The sequence below is a fragment of the Hyla sarda genome, chromosome 8 (assembly GCF_029499605.1).
Source record: "Hyla sarda isolate aHylSar1 chromosome 8, aHylSar1.hap1, whole genome shotgun sequence".
Taxonomy (NCBI): Eukaryota; Metazoa; Chordata; class Amphibia; order Anura; family Hylidae; genus Hyla; species Hyla sarda.
This window is the reverse complement of record NC_079196.1, coordinates 95281559-95307685: the sequence shown is the minus strand read 5'-3', so window position 1 is coordinate 95307685 and position 26127 is coordinate 95281559. Positions and strand designations below refer to the sequence as shown.

The window sequence follows — 26127 nt, the reverse complement described above, 5'->3', positions numbered from 1 at the left end:
ATCTTTAGCCGTTTGAAAGTTTTTGTGGAACATACATACATACATAGATACACACACACACGTTGAGTTTTATATATATATATATATATATATATATATATATATATTGCTATCCACTTAATATATATGGAAATATAGATATGTATAAAGTGTAGTGTAATGTAGAACAAAACTATGTCAAAGCACCTCTCAGTAAGGTAACACCTGATTGGCTGATGAAACAAAGAGACCATTAGAACATTGGCTGCTGACATCACAGTAGGGCAGCTGGTGACATCATCATAACAGACATAATACGTAGCCAGATGAACAGAAAAATCTCTCATTTGCTCTCTAGAGTTTAGCAGAGACACATGTCAGAGCCCATTGTCCATTGCTGTAGTTTTCTAGTGACTTTATCGTCTTTTGCCATTGTCATAAAATGAAGTAAACAAAGAAAAAATAATTTAGAGGAGAAAGGAAAAGATGGAAGAGAGCTGAGCGGAGACCAGAACAGTGGAAACGATGTCCAGGAGACGCCCAGTACAACTAATGTACAGAGAAAGAAAAGGTTATTACATTCCTGCTAAATATCTGGGCCTGAATGACCTAAGAGAGGAAGAAAACTTCCTGAAAGAGAAAGAAAACTTCCAACAAAGAAGAGAGAAGTGTAAGCGGTCTTCAAGGACCCTGCTACATCCATCTGATGGACAGCACAGGTAGGAGGACATCATGAAAGAGCTAGAATTGTCTATCACTTTTACCACAGGACTCCAGGTTACAGCCACAATAGGCCAGATTTACTATTACGAGGGGGCCAAATTGGTGCCATATTTAGGGTAGGTTCACACGTACAGGATCTACTACATATTTTCTGTGGCTGATTTTGCTACCCATTGACCTCAGTATATGTAGCAGATTCTGTACATGTATTATGAGTTTTATACACTTTTCAGGTGCATTCCAAAAAGGGGGCGTGGTTTAATAAAAAGGTGGTCTGACCTAGGTTGGGCCAATGTGCGCTAAAAATGCACCAAACTTCTGGAGTAAATTTCTGCTACAGTTTAAATGGGTTATCCAGGGTTAGAAAAACATAGCTTTCATCCAGAAACATTGCAGCTCAGTAGAAGTCAATGGAGCCAAGTTGCAACCTGAGGAAAGGTGTGTTGCTGTTTTTGGAAGACCACTTTAAAGCTATTTTCATACATTGAATTTTCAATGGTATTTATAGCCGTAAAAAAAATATGGCCATTTGTCTACAGTGGGAAATCCACCACTACAAGCGGACACAAAGAGATACCCAGCTGAAGCAGGGGGCTTGCTCTATTGACTGCCACTGTTGCTTCCGCAGCGTGAAATACAATACGGATATGCTCTGTGTGACCCGACATTTTAATATAGAGGTAAAATCAACCAATCAGTCTTACCAAGCAACAGTAAACAAACACTGGACCGAACCAAGCACTTTCCATTTTTTTGTTTTAATCATTTAGCTGCATTCTATATCATTTTCCTTTTTGGGGCAGTTTACCTGTTCCTGTATTGGTACAGTCCACTATTGTATACTGAGTTACACACAGTTGCTATGACAACTGTTATGCTGCAACGGCCATTTTAACTGCCATCCTAGAAACAGCTTGAAGGCCTGTCCAGTGCCAGTCCTGAGTGTCCCCCCCAATTGTATAGAGATGATGCCGCTTATCTTTTTGTCCTGTTTCTTTAATGGAAGGTGATCACAGATGGCGCACAGGTTTGGACAGTGTTGGTAGAGAAGTGAGTGCTCCCATTACACTTAGTACTAAATATTCTACAGTCTAGGACAGTTTTCCAACCAGTGTGCCCTCAGCTGTTGCAAAACTACAATTTAGCATGCTGGGAGTTGTAGTTTGGCAAATGCTGGAGGTACACTGCTTGGGAAACAGTCTGGTCTAGGAGATGGAAACATACATTTATTCTGACTTCCTGATCCTCATGTCACCATTGTATGTGGATTTGTCTTTATTTGTACATTGTAAAAACCTTATAAAGTTCTATGGAGAAACGCATTGCTTCTTTATGGCGACTATTGGGAAAGCATTTGCTACATTTTCCTCGATTTTCCATATCAATCCGCCCTAGATTTGGTTTTTCTAGATAATGAAAGAATGTGAAAATTGTTTCTATATTATTAATAAATGCTACATGAACTCTTTCAAGACTAAGGCCCCCACTTCTCTGAATGTCAACAGCACAATGTTACTATGACACATACTGAAAGATAATGGGGGAGATCTATCAAAACCTGTCCAGAGGAAAAGTTGCCCAGTTGCCCATAGCAACCAATCAAATTGCTTCTTTCATTCTTAACAAAGCCTCTGCAAAATGAAAGAAGCAAGCTGATTGGTTGCTATGGGCAACTGGGCATCTTTTCCTCTGTACAGGTTTTGATAAATCTCCCCAATATGTTTTTTTTAACCTTTTAGGGACACAGGGCATATGCATATGCCCTTCATCCCCGATCCTTAAGGACTCAGGGCGTACCTGTACACCCTGAGTATTTCTGGTCCCCGCTGCTCGCCACGCGGGGACCGGACTAGGATGCCTGCTGAAATCATTCAGCAGGCATCCTGTGACAACACCTGGGGGGTCCTGAGACCCTTCCATGTCAGTGATCGCTTCAAATCGCTGATCAATTCATATCGTCGATTTGCGGCAATTCCAGGCTGATCGGGTCTCTGATGACTCGATAGCCCGGAAAATAGGGATGATCGGAGCTGTCAGCGACAACTCGACCATCCTGAAGGATAGGAGTGAGGAGGCAGGGGTGCCACCTCCTCCTATCCCCTGCCATTGGTTGGTCAGGACTGACCGACCAATAGCAGGTGGGGGGGGGGGGGGGTTAAAGTCGAAATCTGCCCACCCATTGATGTCCGGGCAGAGCTGGGGGAAGATGGCCGTGGAGGTCAGAGTACGGGAGGACCGGCGATTGCGATGGGGGGGACTGGCGATCACGGCGGGACCAGCGGCGGGACTGGTGGCACAAAGGAGGTGGCGGTGGAGGCAGCAATGAAGATCAGTGGTAAGTGATCTTCACTGTTGGCTTATAGGAGTTACCAAACTACAACTCCCAGCATGCTCAGACAGCCAAAGGCTGTCTGGGCATGCTGGGAGTTGTAGTTTTGCAACATCTGGAGGGCCACTGTTTGGAGACCACTATACAGTATGTTGCAAAACTACAACTCTGAGCATGCTCAGACTGCCCAGGCATGCTGGGAGTTGAAGTTCTGTAACATCTGGCCCTTCAGATGTTGCAGAACTACAACTCCCAGCATGCCTAGACAGTCTCAGCCTGCTGGGAGTTGTAGTTTTGTTACATCTGGAAGAGCACAGTTTGGACACCACCATACAGTGGTCTCCAAACTGTTCTCCTCCAGTTGTTGCATAACTACAACTCCCAACATGCCCTTCGACTGTCTGGGCATGCTGGGAGCTGAAGTTCTGCAACAAATGGAGGCACACTGGTTGGGAAACATTGTCTGTTTCCTAACTTAGTGTTTCCCAACCCGTGTGCCTCCAGCTGTTGCAAAACTATAACTCCCAGCATGCTACAGTGGTGCCCAAACTGTAGCGCTACAGATGTTGCAAAACTACAACTCCAAGCATGCCCAGACTGCCCAGGCATGCTGGGAGTTGTAGTTAGGCAACATCTGGCCCTTAAGATGTTGCCAAACTACAACTCCCAGTATGCCTAGGCAGTCTGAGTATGCTTGAAGTTGTAGTTTTGCAACATTTGGAGGGCTACTGTTTGGACACCACAACACAGTGGTCTCCGAACTGTTCTCCTTCAGTTATTGCATAACTACAACTCCCAACATGCCCTTCGACTGTCTGGTCATGCTGGGAGCTGTAGTTCTGCAACAACTGGAGGCACACTGGTTGGGAAACATTGTCTGTTTCCTAACTTAGTGTTTCCCAACCCGTGTGCCTCCAGCTGTTGCAAAACTATAACTCCCAACAGACCATGCATGCTGGGAGTTGTAGTTTTGCAACAGCTGGAGGCACACAGTATGGGGAACACTGAGTTAAGTGACAAACTCTGTGTTTTGCAACCAGTGTGCCTCCAGCTGTTGCATAACTACAACCCCCAGCATGTACAGACAGCCAAAGGGCATGCTGGAAGTTGTAGTAGTATGCCTCCAGCTGTTGCATAACTACAAGTCCCAGCATGCCCTTCAGCTGTCACTGCATGCTGAGAGTTGTAGTTTCTGCAAAAGCTGAAGGCACACTGGTTGCGAAACACAGAGTTTGTTACCTAATTCAGTGTTTCGCAACCAGTGTGCCTCCAGCTGTTGCAAACTACAACTCCCAGCATGCCCTATGGCTGTCTGTACAAGCTGGGAGTTGTATTTTTGCAACAGCTGGAGGCACACTGGTTGCGTAACACTGGTTAAGTAACAAACTCTTAATGTTTTGCAACCAGTGTGCCTGCATAACTACTACCCCCAGCATGCACGGACAGCCAAAGGGCATGCTGGGAGTTGTATTTTTGCAACAGCTGGAGGTTAGCCTCTTCCCCCCATGTGAATGTACAGGGTACATTCACATGGGCGGGTGTTTACAGTGAGTTTCTTGCTGCAAGTTTGAGATGTAGCAAATTTTCCGCTGAAGCTCAAACTCCCAGTGGGAAACTTGCTGGAAACCCCCGCCTATGTGAATGTACCCTAAAAACACTACACTACACAAAATAAATAGTAAAACACTACATATACACATTCCCCTACACATTCACCCCCAAAAAAATTTGAAACGTCTGGTACAGCACGGTTTCTAAAACGGAGCCTCCAGATGTTGCAAAACAACAACTCGCAGTGTTGCCGGACAGCCATTGACTGTCAAGGCATGCTGGTAGTTTTGCAACAGCTGGAGGCACCCTGTTTGGGAACACTGCCATGGGGTAATTTTGGTATCGGATTGAAATCCCTGTGAAAATCCCTAATTTAGGCCTCAAATGCACATGTGCTCTCTCACTTCGGAGCCCTGTCGTATTGCAAGGCAACAGTTTAGGGCCACATATGGGCTATTTCCATACTCAGGAGAAATTGCCTAACAATTTGGGGGCTTTTTCTCCTTTTACCGCTTGTGAAAAGGTAAAGTTGGGGTCTACTCCAGGATGTTTTTTTTCTTTTTTACACTAACATGCTGGTGTTGCCCCATACTTTTCATTTTCACAAGAAGTAAAAGGAAAAAAAGACCCCCAAAATTTGTAACGCAGTTTCTTCTGAATACCGAAATACCCCATATGTGAACGTAAAATGCTCTGCGGGCACACAACAAGGCTCAGAAGTGAGAGCGCCATGTACATTTGAGGTGATTTGTATAGGGGTGGCTGATCGTTACAGCGGTTCTGACATAAACACAAAAAAGAAACACCCACATGTGACCCCATTTTGGAAACTACACCCTTCACGGAACGTAAAAAGAGGTATAGTGAGCCTTAACACCCCACAAGTGTTTGAAGAATTTTCGTTAAATTTGGACGTGAAAATACATTTTTTTATTTTGTTCACTAAAATGCTGGTGTTATCCCAAATTTTTCATTTTCACAAGGGGTAATAGGAAAAAGAGCCCCCCTTAATTTGTAACCCCATTTCTTCTGAGTATGGCAATACTGCCATTGGGCTTTTGGAGAGAGAATGTGTCTGGAATTAAAGGCCATGTGCATTTACAAAGCCCCCATGGTGCCAGAAAAGTGCCCCCCCCCCCCACCACATGTGACCCCATTTTGGAAACTACACCCCTCATGGAATGTAACAAGGGATGCAGTGAGCATTTACACCCCACTGGTGTCTGACAGATTTTTTGAACAGTGGTCCATGAAAATGAAAAATTTTATTTCTCATTTGCACTGCCCACTGTTCCAAAGATCTGCCAAACACCTGTGGCGTGTGAATGCTCACTGCACCCCTTATTACATTCTGTGAGAGGTGTTGTTTCAAAAACGGGGTCACATGTGGGGCGGGGGTCCACTATTCTGGCACCATGGGTGCAGGGACGTGCACAGACATTTTGGAGGGCAGGGGCTCAAGTAAAAAAAGAGGGCACTTCTCATCATTTAAAAAATGTCTGCCAGACTTAAAGGGGTATTCCAGGCAAAAACTTTTTTATATATATCAACTGGCTCCGGAAAGTTAAACAGATTTGTAAATTATTTCTATTAAAAAATCTTAATCCTTCCAATAGTTATTAGCTTCTGAAGTTTTCTGTCTAACTGCTCAATGATGATGTCACGTCCCGGGAGCTGTGCATGATGGGAGAATATCCCCATAGGAACTGGACAGCTCCCGGGACGTGAGTCATCAGAAAGCAGTTAGACAGAAAACAGCAACTCAACTTCAGAAGGTAATAACTATTGGAAGGATTAAGATTTTTTAATAGAAGTAATTTACAAATCTGTTTAACTTTCCGGAGCCAGTTGATATATAAAAAAAAGTTTTGGCCTGGAATACCCCTTTAATGTGCTGCGGCCCAGGGACACAGTGGACCTCCCGCCAGGCCTCCTCGACATTGCCATCCCCCATAAAAGTTGGTGTTTTTGTAAAATAAAGTCAAGAACAGTTTCTCTGAGGTCTGCCATGTGTATATACAACTTCAGCTGTGCTGTCAATCTTATTTACAGAAAACATGTGACAGCTGCACTTTAATATACTGTATTATAGAGGAGATTTATCAAAACCTGTGTGGTGCAGTTATCCATAGCAACCAATCAGATCGCTGCTGTCATTTTGCAGAAGGCTTTACCTCTGCAAAGGTTTTAATAAATCTCCCCTATATGTCCCGGTCTGAGATGTATATGACAGAACCCATCACCAATCACCCAGCACCAATCACCCAGCACCCATCACCCAGCACCCACCTTATGCAGGAATCTCCACACAGCTCTGGTTCTTACACTGAAGCGATAGACACCACACTAATATATGCTTACATTCTACAATATACAAGTTGGCAAAATAAAAGAATTATAAATATACAAAGACGGCCAGGCATAGCACAGCATACAGGATGGAGGCAGGGAAGCTCCGCCTCCATTGCGCACAAGACTGACTTTGCATACTAGAAATGTGGGGCAATACCTAGAAAATGGCTGGTCCACATTTAGTAAGTATAACATTATCTTCTGTTCACCTGCACTGTAACCTAGTGTATTGGGTTTAGTGCGAGTAAACAGTCTGTCAGTTTCTCTTTAATTACATACCGTACCCCCCTTAATGAACTATATACTGTGCCACCATTCATCTATTAATTCCCTATATACTGTGCCACCATTCATCTATTAATTCCCTATATACTGTGCCACCATTCATCTATTAATTCCCTATATACTGTGCCACCATTCATCTATTAATTCCCTATATACTTTGCCACTATTATTTAACTATACCATGCCACCATTCATCTATTAATTACCTATATACTGTGCCACCATTAATTAACTATATACTGTGCCACTATTATTTAACTATATACTGTGCCACCATTCATCTATTAATTCCCTATATACTGTGCCACTATTATTTAACTATATACTGTGCCACCATTCATCTATTAATTCCCTGTATACTGTGCCACCATTAAGGAACTATATACTGTGCCACTATTATTTAACTATACTGTGCTACCATTAAGGATCTATACATAGTGCCAGAATACATAAAAATATAATGTTCCAATATAAATAAAATATATACTGTGCTTCCATAAATTCCCTATATACTGTGCTTACATTCCTCTATTAATTACCTAATAATGTGCTTCATACAATACATACAAGCACATAACATAAAGACACATACAGTACATAGGTAATATACACACACATACAAAGAAACACTTTGACACATACATACAACATGGAATATATACTAAAAGATATAACCAACACGCATATCATACATACAGGTACACTCATACATTCACTCACAGATATAAACACACACACATATACATAGATTCACTTGCTCACATATACATAGATTCACTTTCTCACATATACATATATTCACTTGCTCACATATACCTAGATTCACTTGCTCACATATATAGGCACAGACATAGAGATACACACACACATATACACATCATACAGGCACACTGACATACAATCACTCACATATATACGCACACACATATACATAGTTTCACTTGCTCACATATATACACACACAGATATACATAGATTCACTTGCTCACATATATAGGCACATACATAGAGATACACACACATATACACATCATACAGACACACTGACATACAATCACTCACATATATACACACACACACACACACACACATACATAGCTTCACTTGCTCACATATATAGGCACATACATAGAGATACACACACACACATATACACATCATACAGACACACTGACAATCACTCACATATATACACACACACATACATAGATTCACTTGCTCACATTTATACACACACAGATATACATAGATTCACTTGCTCACATATATACATACACACAGATATACATAGATTCACTTGCTCACATATCTATATATATGCACATACATAGAGATACACACACACACACACACATATATACACATCATACAGACACACTGACATACAATCACTCATATATACACACTCACAGTCACTTACAGTAAGGCCCCAGCCATCCCTCTCTGCACAGGCACATACATAAAGATACACACACAATATCACTCATATTTTCAGTTAGTTACAGTAAGTAAGGGCACCATCCCCCTCTGCACAAGCTGGAGTTTCTGGCCGGGCAGACTGTGGGCGGGGCTTCTCTCTGCCTCCTCTGCTTCTGTCTCCTCCGTGTGGAGAGGAGCAGAGAAATAGCTGATAATGACAGGGTGAGTGGCGCCCCCTTCCTGCAGGGAGGGCACAGCACCCTCCATTAAACCACATACAAATCTCCCCAGCAACAGATCCTTTTTACTGCACCTATCACCCTGAGTCTGCACCTCCTTTTGTGAGGGCCCTATAAGGGCAGGTGAGGAAAAGGGCAGGGGCTCCAGCCCCCTTTTACCCCTATGTGTGCACATCCCTGCATGGGGGGACTTTGTAAATGAACATGGCCCCCAACTTCCCTTTTTATTTTCCTTGATGGATGTTGTTTCCCAAATAGTTGCCATGTGGGACTTATTTTGTTGTTTTGGCACCATAGGGGCTTCCTAAATGCGATATGCCCCCCAAAAACCATTTCAGCAAAATTTGCTTTCAAAAAGCCAAATGTGGCTCCTTCTCTTCTGAGCATTCTAGTGCACCCGCAGAGCACTTTATGTCCACACATGGGGTATTTCCATACTCAGAAGAAATGGAGTTACAAATTTTGGGGGGCATTTTCTCCTATTACCCCTTGTAAAAATGTAATATTTGGGGAAAAACAGCATTTCAGTGAAAAAAAAAAATTTACACGTCCAACTTTAACAAAAAGTCGTCAAACACCTGTGGCGTATTAAGGTTCACTGTACCCCTTGTTACGTTCCTTGAGGGGTGTAGTTTTCAAAATAGTATGCCATGTGGAGGTTTATTTTTGCTGTTCTGGCTTCCTAAATGCGACATTCCCCTGCAAAAACCATTTCAGAAAAACTCACTCTTCAAAATTCCATTGTCGCTCCTTCCCTTCTGAGCCCTCTAGTGCACCCACAGAGCACTTAACATCCACATATTAGGTATTTCCTTACCCGAGAGAAATTGGGTTTTTCTATCCTTTTACCCCTGCAAGAACATGCGAGTGTAAAAAATGAAGATTTTTAATTTTCTCTTTCACTTTGCTGCTATTCCTGTGAAACACCTAAATGGTTAACACACTTTCTGAATATCATTTTGAATACTTTGAGGGGTGCAAGTTTTATAGTGGGGCAATATTTCTAAGTATTTCTAATGTAAAGGCCCTTCAAATCCACTTCAAACCTCAACTGATCCCTGAAAAATTCTGATTTTGTAAATTTGGTGAAAAATTAAAAAAAAATACTGCTGGACTTTGAAGCCCTCTGATGTCTTTCAAAAGTAAAAACAGGTCAACTTTATGATGCAAACATAAAGTAGACGTATTGCATGCATATGTGAATAAATATATCATTAATTTGGGATGTCCATTTTCTTTATAAGTAGATAGTTTCAAAGTTTTAAAAAAATGCAACATTTTCAGATTTTTCATAAAATTGTTGCATTTTTTTTACCAAGAAATGAAAATTTACGAAAATTTTCCACTAACATAAAGTTGAATATGTCACGAAAAAACATTCTCAGAATCAGAATGAAAAGTAAAAGCATGCCAGAGTTAATAATGCTTAAAGGGACAGTGGTCAGATGTGCAAAAATGCACGAGTCCTTGAGGTGTTAAAATTTGTCCTAGTCTACACAATTGTGCATATACACAGAAGATTCTTACACCAAGACTCAATCTTTCTTTTACTTTTTTGAGTTAGCTCTGAACACACACATTTAAAAAAAACATTTTTTATATAGTATATTTTTATTAAGTCATGAAAACACAATAAACAGTATGGCAAAGGCAAGTCCTGAACAAGCAGGAGATGTCTTGGAGAAGAAACTCCTCGCAGGGAGCACAATAAACAGTCATTGAATAATATAAAGGAATTATGTTCAGGCAATCAACTGCAACCTTTAACGATAGGCATTCATATATATATATATATATATATATATATATATATAAATCAAACTAGAAACTAGTAACAATGTATGTTTAAAACATTCATACCTTGTTCTGGAGTAATTATGCACAACATCTTTGTTATGTGAAGCAGTGCCAGAAACATGATGAGTGTGGTAGAATGGTAGAATGGGAAGAGAAGGGAGGTACAAGGTACTGTAGGGGAGAAAAAGGGAGAAGGGAGTCCTCTTGAGGGTCTCCAATGAAGGGAAGGATGAAAGAAAAGGTAGGATAATGGTGGCACTTCATACGCGCCGTGACAGGGGAAGAGGTCCGCTCCTCTTGCAACCTCCAGCTGCAGCAGAGTGTAGTAGCAGTGGCAGCAGAGTGTAGTAATTAGGCTAATCGGATGGGATGTAAAAAGGAAAGGAAGGGGGGGGGGGGGGGAGAGTGAGGCAGGTGTTCTGTCAGGAAGGGTCATGGGGAGAGGAAGGGAGTTAACCGGGGGATCCCAAGGTTTCAAAGTCTCTAGAGGAAAGAAATGCCGTCCACGGAGACCAGATGGACTCATATTTCCCTAGTTGAGAAGGAATGTTAGCCATCAGTTCTTCCATTCTTGCCAGGAGCAGGAAGTGATCATGCAAGATGTACACCTCGCTATATTCAGGGGGAGGATGGACAGTAGGACAAGTTCTGGTGTAAGCGGGAGATGAACGAAGGAGATGCGGGCCATGATATCAAAGACCTTGGACCAGAAATCTGATAACGGAGGGCAGGTAAGCCAGATGTGTAGCATAGTGCTCGCGGAGGCGGAACAGTGCAAGCAAACATCCGGGAGTCCTGGATAAAAGGACGCTAGCAAAGCGGGAACTCTGTACCATCTAGTAAGTGCATTGTAATTGATTTCTTGCGCTTTACAAGAGACTGAGGATCATCGAAGGAGATATCCCAGTGGAGCCAGAGAACCTCAGGGCAGAGGGAGAGGGCGCAGTAGTTCTGCGGCGTGTAGGGTCCCTCTGTCTTTTTTCCTGAGGGGGTACTGCAGCAGCTTGGGCATAAGAAGGGGCACACGTTTGCTGAGGGGCCTCAGTACCAATAGTGTGAGGAGGCATGGCAGAAGAGGCTGCAGTGGACTCATGTGTGAGTAGGACAGTTGGAGGGTGGGTCAAGGTGGCAGCCACAGGTGGCAATTGCACTCCTGGAGGATGGTGAGGGGAAGCTGCAGACAGTCATTGGGTAGTGGGGCCAGAGGAGGAGATATGTAGAGGTAGAGACACATAGCCAGGGGGGCCTCCACTCCCTGCCATGGGTGGAACAAGCAGGTAGGAGATCACACTCCCCTGGCCCAGGACGTACCTTGCTGATATGTCCTCTGCTGCTGCCGGGTGTCGGGAGTCTGCCGCGCTTGTGAGATCTGCTGCCCGGGTGATAGAGTCACAGGAGAGGTGGGTAGCGGCATCCTCCCGCGGTCTTCAGTGCAGCTTTCAGCTCCGGAGCTCGGTACTGCTGCCATTGCTGCGTGCAGGGTGAGAGGATGAGTCGGCACTGGTGAGGCAGCGTTTCTATCAAGGGATAATGGCGGAGCTGTGGAGGAAGGCCGCACTGGGGTGGATAGCGCAGACGGCTGCAGGAAAAAGCCCGCAATCATTCGCAGCTGGGGCTCTGAGGTGAGAGGGGCTGTTTTCTTCTTGTTTCCCCATTTTTTGCCTCTCATAGCAGGGTGGATCAGCCCTCAACCCGGTGCCCTGGAGGGAGCTCCTACAGAGTGCAGCTCATCACCAGCGCGCCCAAGCCACGCCCCCTCCACATACAGATATATATATATACTTAAAGTCTTTTTTAAAGTCCAGTATAACAGGGCCTGCACTGCCACCAGGGCATTACACTGCTGTCAGGGGCCCAAACTCAAATGTGGTTAGTCACTTGGCCAGGGCATCAGCAATTTCTACGCCTTAATACTGCTAAGGAGTCTGGGCCTTGGCCTCCCATTCCACTGAACGAATGGGTGTAAAGGGTTTATAGGGGAGTTTTCATTAGATACAAGTTGGCAGATGCTCTGTGTGTCTGTGTATGCGTGTAGGGATTAAGAGCATCATGGGCCTGGTACTGAAGTTTTTATGGGCCTTTTTATAGAAATATAGAAAATGAAAACAAAAAGGCATTCTCACTGATCACTGGGTCCTGTCCTGGCGATCGAGTGGGGCCCCAGCAGTCGGGCCCCATGTGATCAGCTAGGTGATAAGTTTGTTTTTGCCAGAGATCTCCTTTATGTAGCACAGCTATAAGAAGATATGTCACTCAGGAGCATTTGTCACAGAAACCACTGAGGCCTTGAATCACTGTCGGCAGCACCACACCTCTCCAGACTATAAAAGTTAAAACTTTAACCCCTTAGGGACTCAGCCTATTTTTACCTTTGTTTTTTCCTTCTTCCCTTCTAAAAATCATAACACTTTCAATTTTGCACCTACAGACCCATAAAAGGGCTTGTTTTTTGCGTCACAAAATTGTACTTTATAATGACATTGCATTTTATAATATAACCTGCGGTGAAACCCCCCAAAAAATATTTGTGGGGTGAAACGAAAAAAGGAATTTTGTAAATTTTAGGGGCTTCCGTTTCTACGCAGTGCACTTTTCGGTAAAATTGACACCTTACATTTATACTGAAGGTCCATACGGTTACAAGGATTTATATAGGTTTTATTTTATTTTAATACTTAAAAAATTATAAACTACATGCACCAAAATTTGTTTGTTTAAAATTGGCATCTTCTGACCCCTATAACTTTTTTATTTTTCCGTGTACATGGCGGTAAAAATATAAATATTTTTATGGTATACGATGTGACCAAAAACGCACAATTTTGGACATTGATATTTTTTTATGTGTACGCCATCGACCGTGCGGTTTAGTTAACACTATATTTTAATAGTTCCCACATTTACACACTCTTTCGTACCACATATGATTATTTTTATTCTTTATTACATTATTTTAAAAATGGGAAAAGGGGGGTGATTTAGACTTTTAGTAGGCAAGGGGTTAATGAAATTTCATTACATTTTTTTTTCAATTTTTTCTTTTTTTTTTGCCCCCACAGGGCATACACTGTTCAATGCTATGCCATTGCACAGCATTGATCAGTGTAACCGGCGATCTGCTGCTCTAGCCTGCTGCGCAGGCATGGAGCAATAGATCGCCTATTGGATGACGGAGAGGCAGGTGAGGACCCTCCCGTCATCCAGCAAGCTGATCATGACATCAGCTCCGCTGAGCTGCCGGGATTCTTTTACTTTCACTTAAGATGCCGCGACATCTAAAGGGTTAATGCCGGGCATCAGCCCGATCGGCTATGCTCAGCATTAGACGTGGGTTCTGGCTGCCTGTAGCAACCAGGACCCACGGGGTTTAATCTGTTCTCAGCCGGTGAGAATGGCTTAAACCTGTTATACTGAACCAGGGCGTACAGATACGCCCTGAGTCCTTAAGGATCGGGGATGCAGGGTGTATGCATAAGCCCTGCATCCCCAAGAGGTTAAATTATGTGCAGCAATAGCCAGGCACTCCATCAGGAACTTTGGGACCCCTTACTGCTGGAGTCACTTGGCCCCCCTTCCCACAAATACTCTTACCAGTCCCTGTCTTGTATATACAGTGGTCCCTCAACATATGATGGTAATTTGTTCCAAACGAGCCATCGTTTGTCGAATCCATCGTATGTTGAAGGATTCGTGCAATGTAAAGTATAGGAAGCTGTACTCACCTGTCCCCGCCACTCAAGATGGTGTCCCTGCCGCTCCCGATGGTGACCCCGGCCTCCGCTGGGCTCTCCGCTGTCTTCTCCGGTCCTCTGCTGTCTCCTCCGGTCCTCTTCTGTCTTCCGCAAGGCCTTACTGGGCCTGCGTAGCGACGTCATTACACCGCTGCGTACGCCATTCCTATTGGATGACGTGCGCAGCAGCGTATTGACGTCATCGGAGAGGGCCGAGAAGACACCGGAAGACCAGCGCTGGACCCGGAGGGCACCCCGGAGCATCGTGGAGAGGTAAGTAATACTTACCGCACCACACGGGGAACATTAAGCTGCTATCCGGCAGCAACTTAAGCATTTGGCGCTGCCGGATAGCACTTAATGCGATGGCCCCGACATAAAAAAGCATCGTATGTCGATGCTGACATCGACATGCGATGGCCTCTGAGATGTCGATTTCATCGTATGTCGGGGCCATCGTAGGTCGGGGGGTCACTGTATAATGTAGCTATTATCTTTTGCATTATAAAAATATATAATGTGAACAGAGCCATACTTACCACCCTTGCTCCTTGATGTCATCACTAGAGGTAGGGCTACACCAGGCTGGGAGGGTAAGTAGGCATTTCTGTCCACATTATACATATACAGCCATCTATATGGTTGATGTATATTATATACCCCCCCCCAATGAGTTAATAAGGCAATTAAGTGGCACAGCTATAAGAAGATATCAATCAGGAGCATGGGAAACCTATTCACACCTAGCTTTCCATGCTCCTGAATGGCATATCTGTGTGTATTGCTGATCTATTATTAACAGATATGCCATTTAGAAGCTTTGGAAAGCTAGGTGAGAAATTGTCGCCTACCTTTTCCATGCTCCGGAATGGCATATCTGCTCATGGGCATATCTGTTTATAATAGCTGTCCTATTATAAGCAGATATGCCATTCAGGAGCATGGAAAAGCTAAGTGTGAAATCATGGCCTCACATTTCCATGCTCCTGAATGGCATATCTGCTCATAGGCATATCTGTTTATAATAGCTGACCTATTATAAGCAGATATGCCATTCAGGAGCATGATCAAGCTGGGTGAGAAATAATCTAGCTTTTCCATGCTTCTGAATGGCATATTCGTTTTTCACAAAAGCTGCTGCGGTATTGAATCACTGTTGGCAGCACCACTCCTCTTGGTACTCTACAATTTCAATTGGCACCAGCCAGGCACACCATCAGGAACTTTGGGACTCCTTACTGCTGGAGTCACTGGGCCCCCCTTCCCACACATACTCTTACCAGTCCCTGTCTTGTACATATAATGTAGCTATTATCTTTTGCCAAAAATGTATTGTTTCTTTTACCCCCACTGTATGCCCAGATCTTAAACCTAATTCTTAAACATAATCTAGCTGTATAAGGGCATGTGTTTTTTTGTAGTATGAGTCACATTGGGGGTACATATAATGTATTCAGAAGATCTAATTGATGGGGAGGAGGGAACAAAAAAAATGGAATTTTTCAGATTTTGTGGTGTAGGATGTGGATGTGATTGGCGTATAAGATATGATGTACGAGCAGACTAGTGGGTGCAGCTCGGGAGGTGACTGGAGGAAAAGACATTACATAAGTGCAGAATAGTACGTGCAGCCCTGAAAGTGACTGGAGGATAAAACATGATGTAACAGCAGAATAGTAAGTGCAGCTCTGAAGGTGACTGGAGGATAAGACATGATGTAACAGCAGAATAGTAAGTGCAGCTCTGAAGGTGACTGGAGGATAAGACATGATGTAACCTGTGTGTCAGGATTCGGCAGGCTGGAGGTGGATCCTCTGTGTCAGAGAGGGATTGGCGTGGACCGTGTCGGTGGACCAGTTCTAAGTTGCTACTGGTATTCACCAGAGCCCGCCGCAAAGCGGGATGGTCTTGCAGCGGCGGTAGCAACCACCGGCAACGGCTCAACCTCTCTGACTGCTGAGATAGGCGCGGTACAAGGGATTAGACAAGAGCAGGGTCGGACGTAGCAGAAGGTCAGGGCAGGCAGCAAGGATCGTAGTCAGGGGCAACGGCAAGAGGTCTGGAACACTGGCTAGGGATACACAAGGAACGCTTTCACTGGCACAATGGCAACAAGATCCGGCAAGGAAATGCAGGGGAAGTGAGGTAATATAGGGAAGTGCACAGGTGAACACACTAATTAAAAACCATGCGCCAATCAGTGGCACACCGGCCCTTTAAATCGCAAAGAACCGGCGCACGCGCCCTAGGGAGCGGGGCCGCGCACGCCAGGACAGCACAGACGGGGAGCAAGTCTGGTAAGCGGGTCGGGATGCGCACCGCAAGCGGGCGCGTCCCGCATCGCGAATCGCATCCCGACTAGAGACATTATCCCAAAAGTTTTGAAATCGGACAGTGCCGGTTTAAGTAGTAGTAGTAGTAACAGCCCCTTTTAAGGTAGTAATAGCAGCCCCCTTTAGGTAAAAGTAGTAGCAGCCCCCTTTAGGCAATAATAGTAGCAGCACCCTCTAGGTAACAGTAGTAGCAGCCTCCTGCTAGGTAGTAAAAGCAGCAGGCCCATTTAGGTAGTAGTAATAGTATTGGACCACTGTAGGTAGTAGTCGCAGCAGCAGCCCCCTTTAGGAAGTAGCAGTAGCAGCAGCCTCCCTTAGGTAGTAGTAGCAGCAGCCCCTCTTAGGTAGTAGTAGTAGTAGCAGCAGTCCCCTTTAAGTAGTAATAATAGTAGTAGTAGTAACAGACCCTTTTTGGCAGTAATAGCAGCCCCATTTATGTAATAGTAGTAGCAGCCCCCTTTAGGTAGCAAACGCAGCAGCCTCTTTAGGTAGAAAAAGCAGCAGTCCACTTTAGTTCGTAGTAATAGTAGTTCCCTTTAGATAGTAGTAGTAGTGGCTGAGTACAAAAGCGTGACCTCTCTTCTGTCTTCTCCTCTGGTCTGTGCTCCTGTGCATGATGACGTCACTTTTGTGCTGAAGCGCTGAGAAAGGATGCCCTGGCTCTTGTGGCTGCCTGCGTATTGTGGGCAGCCACAAAAGTGATTGACAGAGCAAGGAGCCAATGGCTCCAGAAGAGCCTGAGCGCCAGATTTTACTATATTTAACGTCATTAAGACACGCTTATAGTTAGATGTGTCCCAGACCCAACACTGCACCCGAGTGGCAATGTGTCCATTGTACATCGTAAATTATTTAGGAGAACAAGTTAGGCAACTGCTAGGCACCTTGAGCGTGAGGCCTTAGGTGGCCACCTAACTCGCCTAATAGAAGAGCCGGCTCTCCTCCTGCCTTGATGTCCCGGCCTGAAGCTCAGTAGTAAAGTGTGCCTGTCATGTAATCTTGCCTCCCCTCTAGGTATGGCATGGAACTTGAAGCAATCCCTAGCAGATTTTAAAAGGCTTTTGAGAAAGGAGAGAAGAGGATATTTTACTTTGAAAGGGGTACTCCACTGGAAAACATTTTTTTTAATTAACTGGTGCCAGAAAGATCAATGAATAACACCAAAAAGAACCCCTATACAGTAATGAGGTCCTACGCTAAGTAATAGCTAAATCAAAAAGGAAAAGCATATGTCGACCAAAGTATCAAAAAACTCATTAAAGGGGTACTCCGCCCCTGGCATCTTATCCCCTATCCAAAGGATAGGGGATAAGATGTTAGATCGCCGCGGTCCTGCTGCTGGGGACCCCGTGGATCGCCGCTGCGGCACCCCGCCATCATTACTGGTGCATAAGGTGCATATGCACCTTATTATGGGGCTATTACTCGGGATTTAACCCCTTCCTGGCTTACTGATTTATTTACTTTGGGCATTTTGTTGTATTTCCCCACTATCTATTGATTTCTGTATCTGCGACATTGTATATATGAATCTGATGTACCCTGACCAGATCCCCCCCTTCCTGCCCGTTGTGGATTTGGAGTTGTATCTCAAATTTTATGTGTTTTTAAGTGTTTGTCTTATTTTTGTGCCTTTTTATAATAATAAAACTTAATGAGTTTTTTGATACTTTGGTCTACATAGGCTTTTCCTTTTTGATTTGGTGCCAGAACGGTAAACAGATTTGTTAATTACTTCTATTTAAAAATCTTAATCCTTTCAGTACTGATCAGCTGCTGTATTCTCCACAGGAAGTTCTTTTCTTTTAGAATTTCCTTTCTGTCTTACCACAGTGCTCCCTGCTGACACCTCTGTTCATTTTAGGAACTGTCAATAGCAAGAGAGGTTTGCTATAGGGATTTGCTTGTACTCTCAACAGTTCCTAAAATGAACAGATGTGTAAACAGAGAGCACTGTGGTCAGACAGAAAGGAAATTAAAAAAGAAAAGGACTTCCTCTGCAGTATACAGCTGCTGAAAGGATGAAGATTTTTAAGTTGAAGTAATTTACAAATCTGTATAACTTTCTGGTGCCAGTTGATTTAGAATTTTTTTTGTCCAGTGGAGTACCCCTTTAACAGGAAACAGTTTAGGGCCACATATGGGGTATCTCTGAACTCGGGAGACATTGCACTACAAATATTGGGGGGCTTTTTCTCCTTTTACCCCTTATGAAAAGGAAAAGTTGGGGCTACACCAGCTTGTTAGTGTAAAAAAATAAAAAAAAATTTACACTAACATGCTGGTGTTGCCCTATACTTTTTATTTTCACAAGCGTTAAAAGGAAAAAAAAGACCCACAAAATTTGTAACGCAATTTCTCCTGAGTACAGAAATACCCCAGATGTAGGCGTAAAATGCTCTGTGGGTGCACAACAAGGCTCAGGAGTGAGAGCGCGCTATGTACATTTGAGGCCTAAATTGGTGATTTGCACAGGGGTGGCTGATTTTACAGCGGTTCTTACATAAACACAAAAATATAAATACCCACATGTGACCCCATTTTGGAAACTACACCCCTCACGTAATGTAATAAGGGGTACAATGAACATTTACACCCCACAGGTGTCTGACAGATTTTTGGAACAGTGGTCTGTGAAAATGAAAAATTTAATTTTTCATTTGCACAGCCCACTGTTCCAAAGATCTGTCAAACGCCAGTGGGGTGTAAATACTCACTGCACCCCTTATTAAATTCTGTGAGGGGTGTAGTTTCCAAAATAGGGTCACATGTGGGGGGGGGGGGGGTCCACTGTTCTGGCACCACGGGGGGCTTTGTAAACGCACATGGCCCCTGACTTCCATTCCAAACAATTTTTTTCCCAAAAGCTCGATGGCGCTCCTTCTCTTCTGAGCATTGTAGTGCGCCAGCAGAGCACTTGACATCCACACATGTGGTATTTCCATACTCAGAAGAGATGGGGTTACAAATTTTGTGGGGTCTTTTCTGCTATTAACCCTTGCAAAAATGTGAAATTTGGGGGGTAGCGCACACTTTAGTGAAATTTCTTTTTTTTTTTTTTACATATGCAAAAGTCGTGAAACCCCTGTGGGGTATTAAGGCTCACTTTATTCCTTGTTACGTTCCTCAAGGTGTCTAGTTTCCAAAATGGTATGCCATGTGTTTTTTTTTTTTGCTGTTCTGGCACCATAGGGGCTTCCTAAATGCGACATGCCCCCTGAGCAAAATTTGCTCTCAAAAAGCCAAATATGACTCCTTCTCTTCTGAGCATTGTAGTTCACCCGTAGTGCACTTCAGGTCAACTTATGGGGTACCTCCATACTCAGAAGAGATGGGGTTACAAATTTTGGGGGTCTGTTCTGCTATTAACCCTTGCAAAAATGTGAAATTTGGGGGGAAAAACACATTTTTGTGAATAATTATTTATTTTTTTTACATATGCAAAAGTCATGAAACACCTGTGGGGTATTAGGGCTCACTTTATTCCTTGTTACGTTCCTCAAGGGGTCTAGTTTCCAAAATGGTATGGCATGTGTTTTTTTTGCTGTTCTGGCACCATAGGGGCATCCTAAAGGCAACATGCCCCCCAAAAACTATTTCAGAAAAACTTTGGGTTAAAAAATGTTGAGATTGTAGGCTATGGAAGCATTTCTGTGTACTGTCATTTGCATAAAATGATGCAAAGAATTGGTCAGGCACCAATTTTGGAGATGGATAGGAAGGCTGTATGGGAGGAGGAGGCCTCTATTAGGGCACAGTATCTAACATTTCGCTGTGCTCTCAATAGATAATACAGTAAAGTTTCCATAGCCAGCTATTTTAACTCTGTTTAATACAGTGGTCCCTCAACATACGATGGTAATTCGTTCCAAACGAGCAATCGTTTGTCGAATCCATCGTATGTTGAGGGATTCGTGCAATGTAAAGTATAAGAAGCTGTACTCAACTGTCCCCGCCGCTCCCGATGGTGTCCCGGCCGCTCCCGATGGTGACCCCGGGCTTCCGCTGGGCTCTCCTGGTCTTCTCCGGTCCTCCACTGTCTTCTCCAGTCCTCTGCTGTCTTCCGCAAGGCCTTACTGGGCCTGCATAGCGACGTCATTACGCCGCTACGTACGCCATTCCTATTGAATGACGTGCGCAGCAGCGTATTGACGTCATCGGAGAGGGCCGAGAAGACACCAGAAGACCAGCGCTGGACCCGGAGGGCACCCCGGAGCATCTTGGAGGGGTAAGTAATACTTACCGCACCACACGGGGAACATTAAGCTGCTATCCGGCAGCAGCTTAAGCATTTTGCGCTGCCGGATAGCACTTAATGCGATGGCCCCGACATAAAAAAGCATCGTATGTCGATGCTGACATCGACATACGATGGCCTCTGATAGGCCATCGTATGTCGATTTGATCATATGTCGGGGCCATCGTAGGTCGGGGGGTCACTGTATTGTACTATTTAATTTTGACAGGAGGTGGCAATTTTTTTTTTAATTCCAAAAGCCTAGTATGAAGGAACATTGTTGTTCTTATATCTGTATCTAAAATGTGTAGTTTTGCTATGTGTACATTTATACCAATATTGGGCTGTACTTGCCAGCTATTGTCATGATTTTTTTGTATTGCTATTTGTACCTTTTTTTTTTTAACCCAAATCATAGTTTGTTTTTATTATTGTCCATGATTTTTAACCAAAATCATGAGACTGAAACATTTTTCTTCACTTAAACAGCATATAACCCCTTGAGACGTTATGTATGTTGATTTGACAAAATTGGTGAATAAAAAAAAATTTGGGTTAAAAAATGTTGAGATTGTAGGCTATGGAAGCCTTTCTGTGTACTGTCATTTGCATAAAATGATGAAAAGAATTGGTCAGGCACCAATTTTGGAGATAGATAGGAAGGCTGTAGGGGAGGAGGAGGCCTCTATTAGGGCACAGTGTCTAACATTTCGCTGTGCCCTCAATAGATAATACAGTAAAGTTTCCATAGCCAGCTATCTTAACTCTGTTTAATATTGTACTATTTGATTTTGACAGGAGGTGGCAATTTTTTGATTACAAAAGACAAGTAAGAAGGAACCTTGCTTTTTTTTTATATCTGTATCTAAAATGTATAGTTTTGCTATGTGTACATTTATACCAATATTGGCCTGTACTTGCCAGCTATTGTCATGATTTTATTGTATTCCTATTTGTACCTTTTTTAACCCAAATCATAGTTTGTTTTTATTATTGTCCATGATTTATAACCAAAATCATGAGACTGAAACAGTTTTTCTTCACTTCAACATCATATAACCCCTTGAGACGTTATGTATGTTGATTTGACAAAATTGGTGAATTAAAAAAAATTTGGGTTAAAAAATGTTGAGATTGTAGGCTATGGAAGCCTTTCTGTGTACTGTCATTTGCATAAAATGATGCAAAGAATTGGTCAGGCACCAATTTTGGAGATGGATAGGAAGGCTGTAGGGGAGGAGGAGGCCTCTATTAGGGCACAGTATCTAACATTTCGCTGTGCTCTCAATAGATAATACAGTAAAGTTTCCATAGCCAGCTATTTTAACTCTGTTTAATACAGTGGTCCCTCAACATACGATGGTAATTCGTTCCAAACGAGCAATCGTTTGTCGAATCCATCGTATGTTGAGGGATTCATGCAATGTAAAGTATAAGAAGCTGTACTCAACTGTCCCCGCCGCTCCCGATGGTGTCCCGGCCGCTCCCGATGGTGACCCCGGGCTTCCGCTGGGCTCTCCTGGTCTACTCCGGTCCTCCGCTGTCTTCTCCAGTCCTCTGCTGTCTTCCGCAAGGCCTTACTGGGCCTGCGTAGCGACGTCATTACGCCGCTACGTACGCCATTCCTATTGAATGACGTGCGCAGCAGCGTATTGACGTAATCGGAGAGGGCCGAGAAGACACCAGAAGACCAGCGCTGGACCCGGAGGGCACCCCGGAGCATCTTGGAGGGGTAAGTAATACTTACCGCACCACACGGGGAACATTAAGCTGCTATCCGGCAGCAGCTTAAGCATTTTGCGCTGCCGGATAGCACTTAATGCGATGGCCCCGACATAAAAAAGCATCGTATGTCGATGCTGACATCGACATACGATGGCCTCTGAGAGGCCATCGTATGTCGATTTGATCATATGTCGGGGCCATCGTAGGTCGGGGGGTCACTGTATTGTACTATTTAATTTTGACAGGAGGTGGCAATTTTTTTTATTACAAAAGCCTAGTATGAAGGAACTTTGTTGTTCTTATATCTGTATCTAAAATGTGTAGTTTTGCTATGTGTACATTTATACCAATATTGGGCTGTACTTGCCAGCTATTGTCATGATTTTTTTGTATTGCTATTTGTACCTTTTTTTTTAACCCAAATCATAGTTTGTTTTTTATTATTGTCCATGATTTTTAACCAAAATCATGAGACTGAAACATTTTTCTTCACTTCAACAGCATATAACCCCTTGAGACGTTATGTATGCTGATTTGACAACATTGGTGAATTAAAAAAAATTTGGGTTGAAAAATGTTGAGATTGTAGGCTATGGAAGCCTTTCTGTGTACTGTCATTTGCATAAAATGATGCAAAGAATTGGTCAGGCACCAATTTTGGAGATGGATAGGAAGGCTGTAGGGGAGGAGGAGGCCTCTATTAGGGCACAGTGTCTAACATTTCGCTGTGCCCTCAATAGATAATACAGTAAAGTTTCCATAGCCAGCTATGTTAACTCTGTTTAATATTGTACTATTTGATTTTGACAGGAGGTGGCAATTTTTTGATTACAAAAGACAAGTAAGAAGGAACCTTGCTTTTTTTATATCTGTATCTAAAATGTATAGTTTTGCTATGTGTACATTTATACCAATATTGGCCTGTACTTGCCAGCTATTGTCATGATTTTATTGTATTCCTATTTGTACCTTTTTTTAACCCAAATCATAGTTTGTTTTTATTATTGTCCATGATTTATAACCAAAATCATGAGACTGAAACAGTTTTTCTTCACTTCAACATCATATAACCCCTTGAGACGTTATGTATGTTGATTTGACAAAATTGGTGAATTAAAAAAAATTTGGGTTAAAAAATGTTGAGATTGTAGGCTATGGAAGCCTTTCTGTGTACTGTCATTTGCATAAAATGATGCAAAGAATTGGTCAGGCACCAATTTTGGAGATGGATAGGAAGGCTGTAGGGGAGGAGGAGGCCTCTATTAGGGCACAGTATCTAACATTTTGCTGTGCTCTCAATAGATAATACAGTAAAGTTTCCATAGCCAGCTATTTTAACTCTGTTTAATACAGTGGTCCCTCAACATACGATGGTAATTCGTTCCAAACGAGCAATCGTTTGTCGAATCCATCGTATTTTGAGGGATTCGTGCAATGTAAAGTATAAGAAGCTGTACTCAACTGTCCCCGCCGCTCCCGATGGTGTCCCGGCCGCTCCCGATGGTGACCCCGGGCTTCCGCTGGGCTCTCCTGGTCTTCTCCTGTCCTCCGCTGTCTTCTCCAGTCCTCTGCTGTCTTCCGCAAGGCCTTACTGGGCCTGCGTAGCGACGTCATTACGCCGCTACGTACGCCATTCCTATTGAATGACGTGCGCAGCAGCGTATTGACGTAATCGGAGAGGGCCGAGAAGACACCAGAAGACCAGCGCTGGACCCGGAGGGCACCCCGGAGCATCTTGGAGGGGTAAGTAATACTTACCGCACCACACGGGGAACATTAAGCTGCTATCCGGCAGCAGCTTAAGCATTTTGCGCTGCCGGATAGCACTTAATGCGATGGCCCCGACATAAAAAAGCATCGTATGTCGATGCTGACATCGACATACGATGGCCTCTGAGAGGCCATCGTATGTCGATTTGATCATATGTCGGGGCCATCGTAGGTCGGGGGGGTCACTGTATTGTACTATTTAATTTTGACAGGAGGTGGCAATTTTTTTTATTACAAAAGCCTAGTATGAAGGAACTTTGTTGTTCTTATATCTGTATCTAAAATGTGTAGTTTTGCTATGTGTACATTTATACCAATATTGGGCTGTACTTGCCAGCTATTGTCATGATTTTTTTGTATTGCTATTTGTACCTTTTTTTTAATCCAAATCATAGTTTGTTTTTTATTATTGTCCATGATTTTTAACCAAAATCATGAGACTGAAACATTTTTCTTCACTTCAACAGCATATAACCCCTTGAGACGTTATGTATGCTGATTTGACAACATTGGTGAATTTTAAAAATTTGGGTTAAAAAATGTTGAGATTGTAGGCTATGGAAGCGTTTCTGTGTACTGTCATTTGCATAAAATGATGCAAAGAATTGGTCAGGCACCAATTTTGGAGATGGATAGGAAGGCTGTAGGGGAGGAGGAGGCCTCTATTAGGGCACAGTGTCTAACATTTCACTGTGCCCTCAATAGATAATACAGTAAAGTTTCCATAGCCAGCTATGTTAACTCTGTTTAATATTGTACTATTTGATTTTGACAGGAGGTGGCAATTTTTTGATTACAAAAGACAAGTAAGAAGGAACCTTGCTTTTTTTTATATCTGTATCTAAAATGTTTATTTTTGCTATGTGTACATTTATACCAATATTGGCCTGTACTTGCCAGCTATTGTCATGATTTTATTGTATTCCTGTTTGTACCTTTTTTAACCCAAATCATAGTTTGTTTTTATTATTGTCCATGATTTTTAACCAAAATCATGAGACTTAAAATTTTTTCTTCACTTCAACAGCATATAACCCCTTCAGAGGTTATGTATGTTGATTTGACAAAATTGGTGAATTAAAAAAAATTTGGGTTAAAAAATGTTGAGATTGTAGGCTATGGAAGCCTTTCTGTGTACTGTCATTTGCATAAAATGATGCAAAGAATTGGTCAGGCACCAATTTTGGAGATGGATAGGAAGGCTGTAGGGGAGGAGGCCTCTATTAGGGCACAGTATCTAACATTTCGCTGTGCTCTCAATAGATAATACAGTAAAGTTTCCATAGCCAGCTATCTTAACTCTGTTTAATATTGTACTATTTGATTTTGACAGGAGGTGCCAATTTCTTTTATTACAAAAGCCTAGTATGAAGGAACTTTGTTGTTCTTATATCTGTATCTAAAATGTGTACTTTTGCTATATGTACATTTATACCAATATTGGGCTGTACTTGCCAGCTATTGTCATGATTTTATTGTATTCCTATTTGTACCTTTTTTAACCCAAATCATAGTTTGTTTTTATTATTGTCCATGATTTATAACCAAAATCATGAGACTGAAACAGTTTTTCTTCACTTCAACATCATATAACCCCTTGAGACAATATGTATGTTGATTTGACAAAATTGGTGAATTAAAAAAAATTTGGGTTAAA

General features: G+C 43.0%; 1 protein-coding gene across 1 annotated transcript in view; it reads left to right on the top strand.

Annotated features, from left to right (window-relative positions):
* The first annotated feature begins 1571 nt into the window (after positions 1–1571).
* The window catches only part of TMEM41A (transmembrane protein 41A), a 347737-nt gene continuing 323181 nt past the window's right edge, over positions 1572–26127 (top strand). Inside the window, exon 1 of the mRNA XM_056534912.1 lies at positions 1572–1752. The gene's annotated coding sequence lies outside the window, so the exon portion shown is untranslated. The remainder of the gene's footprint in view (positions 1753–26127) is intronic.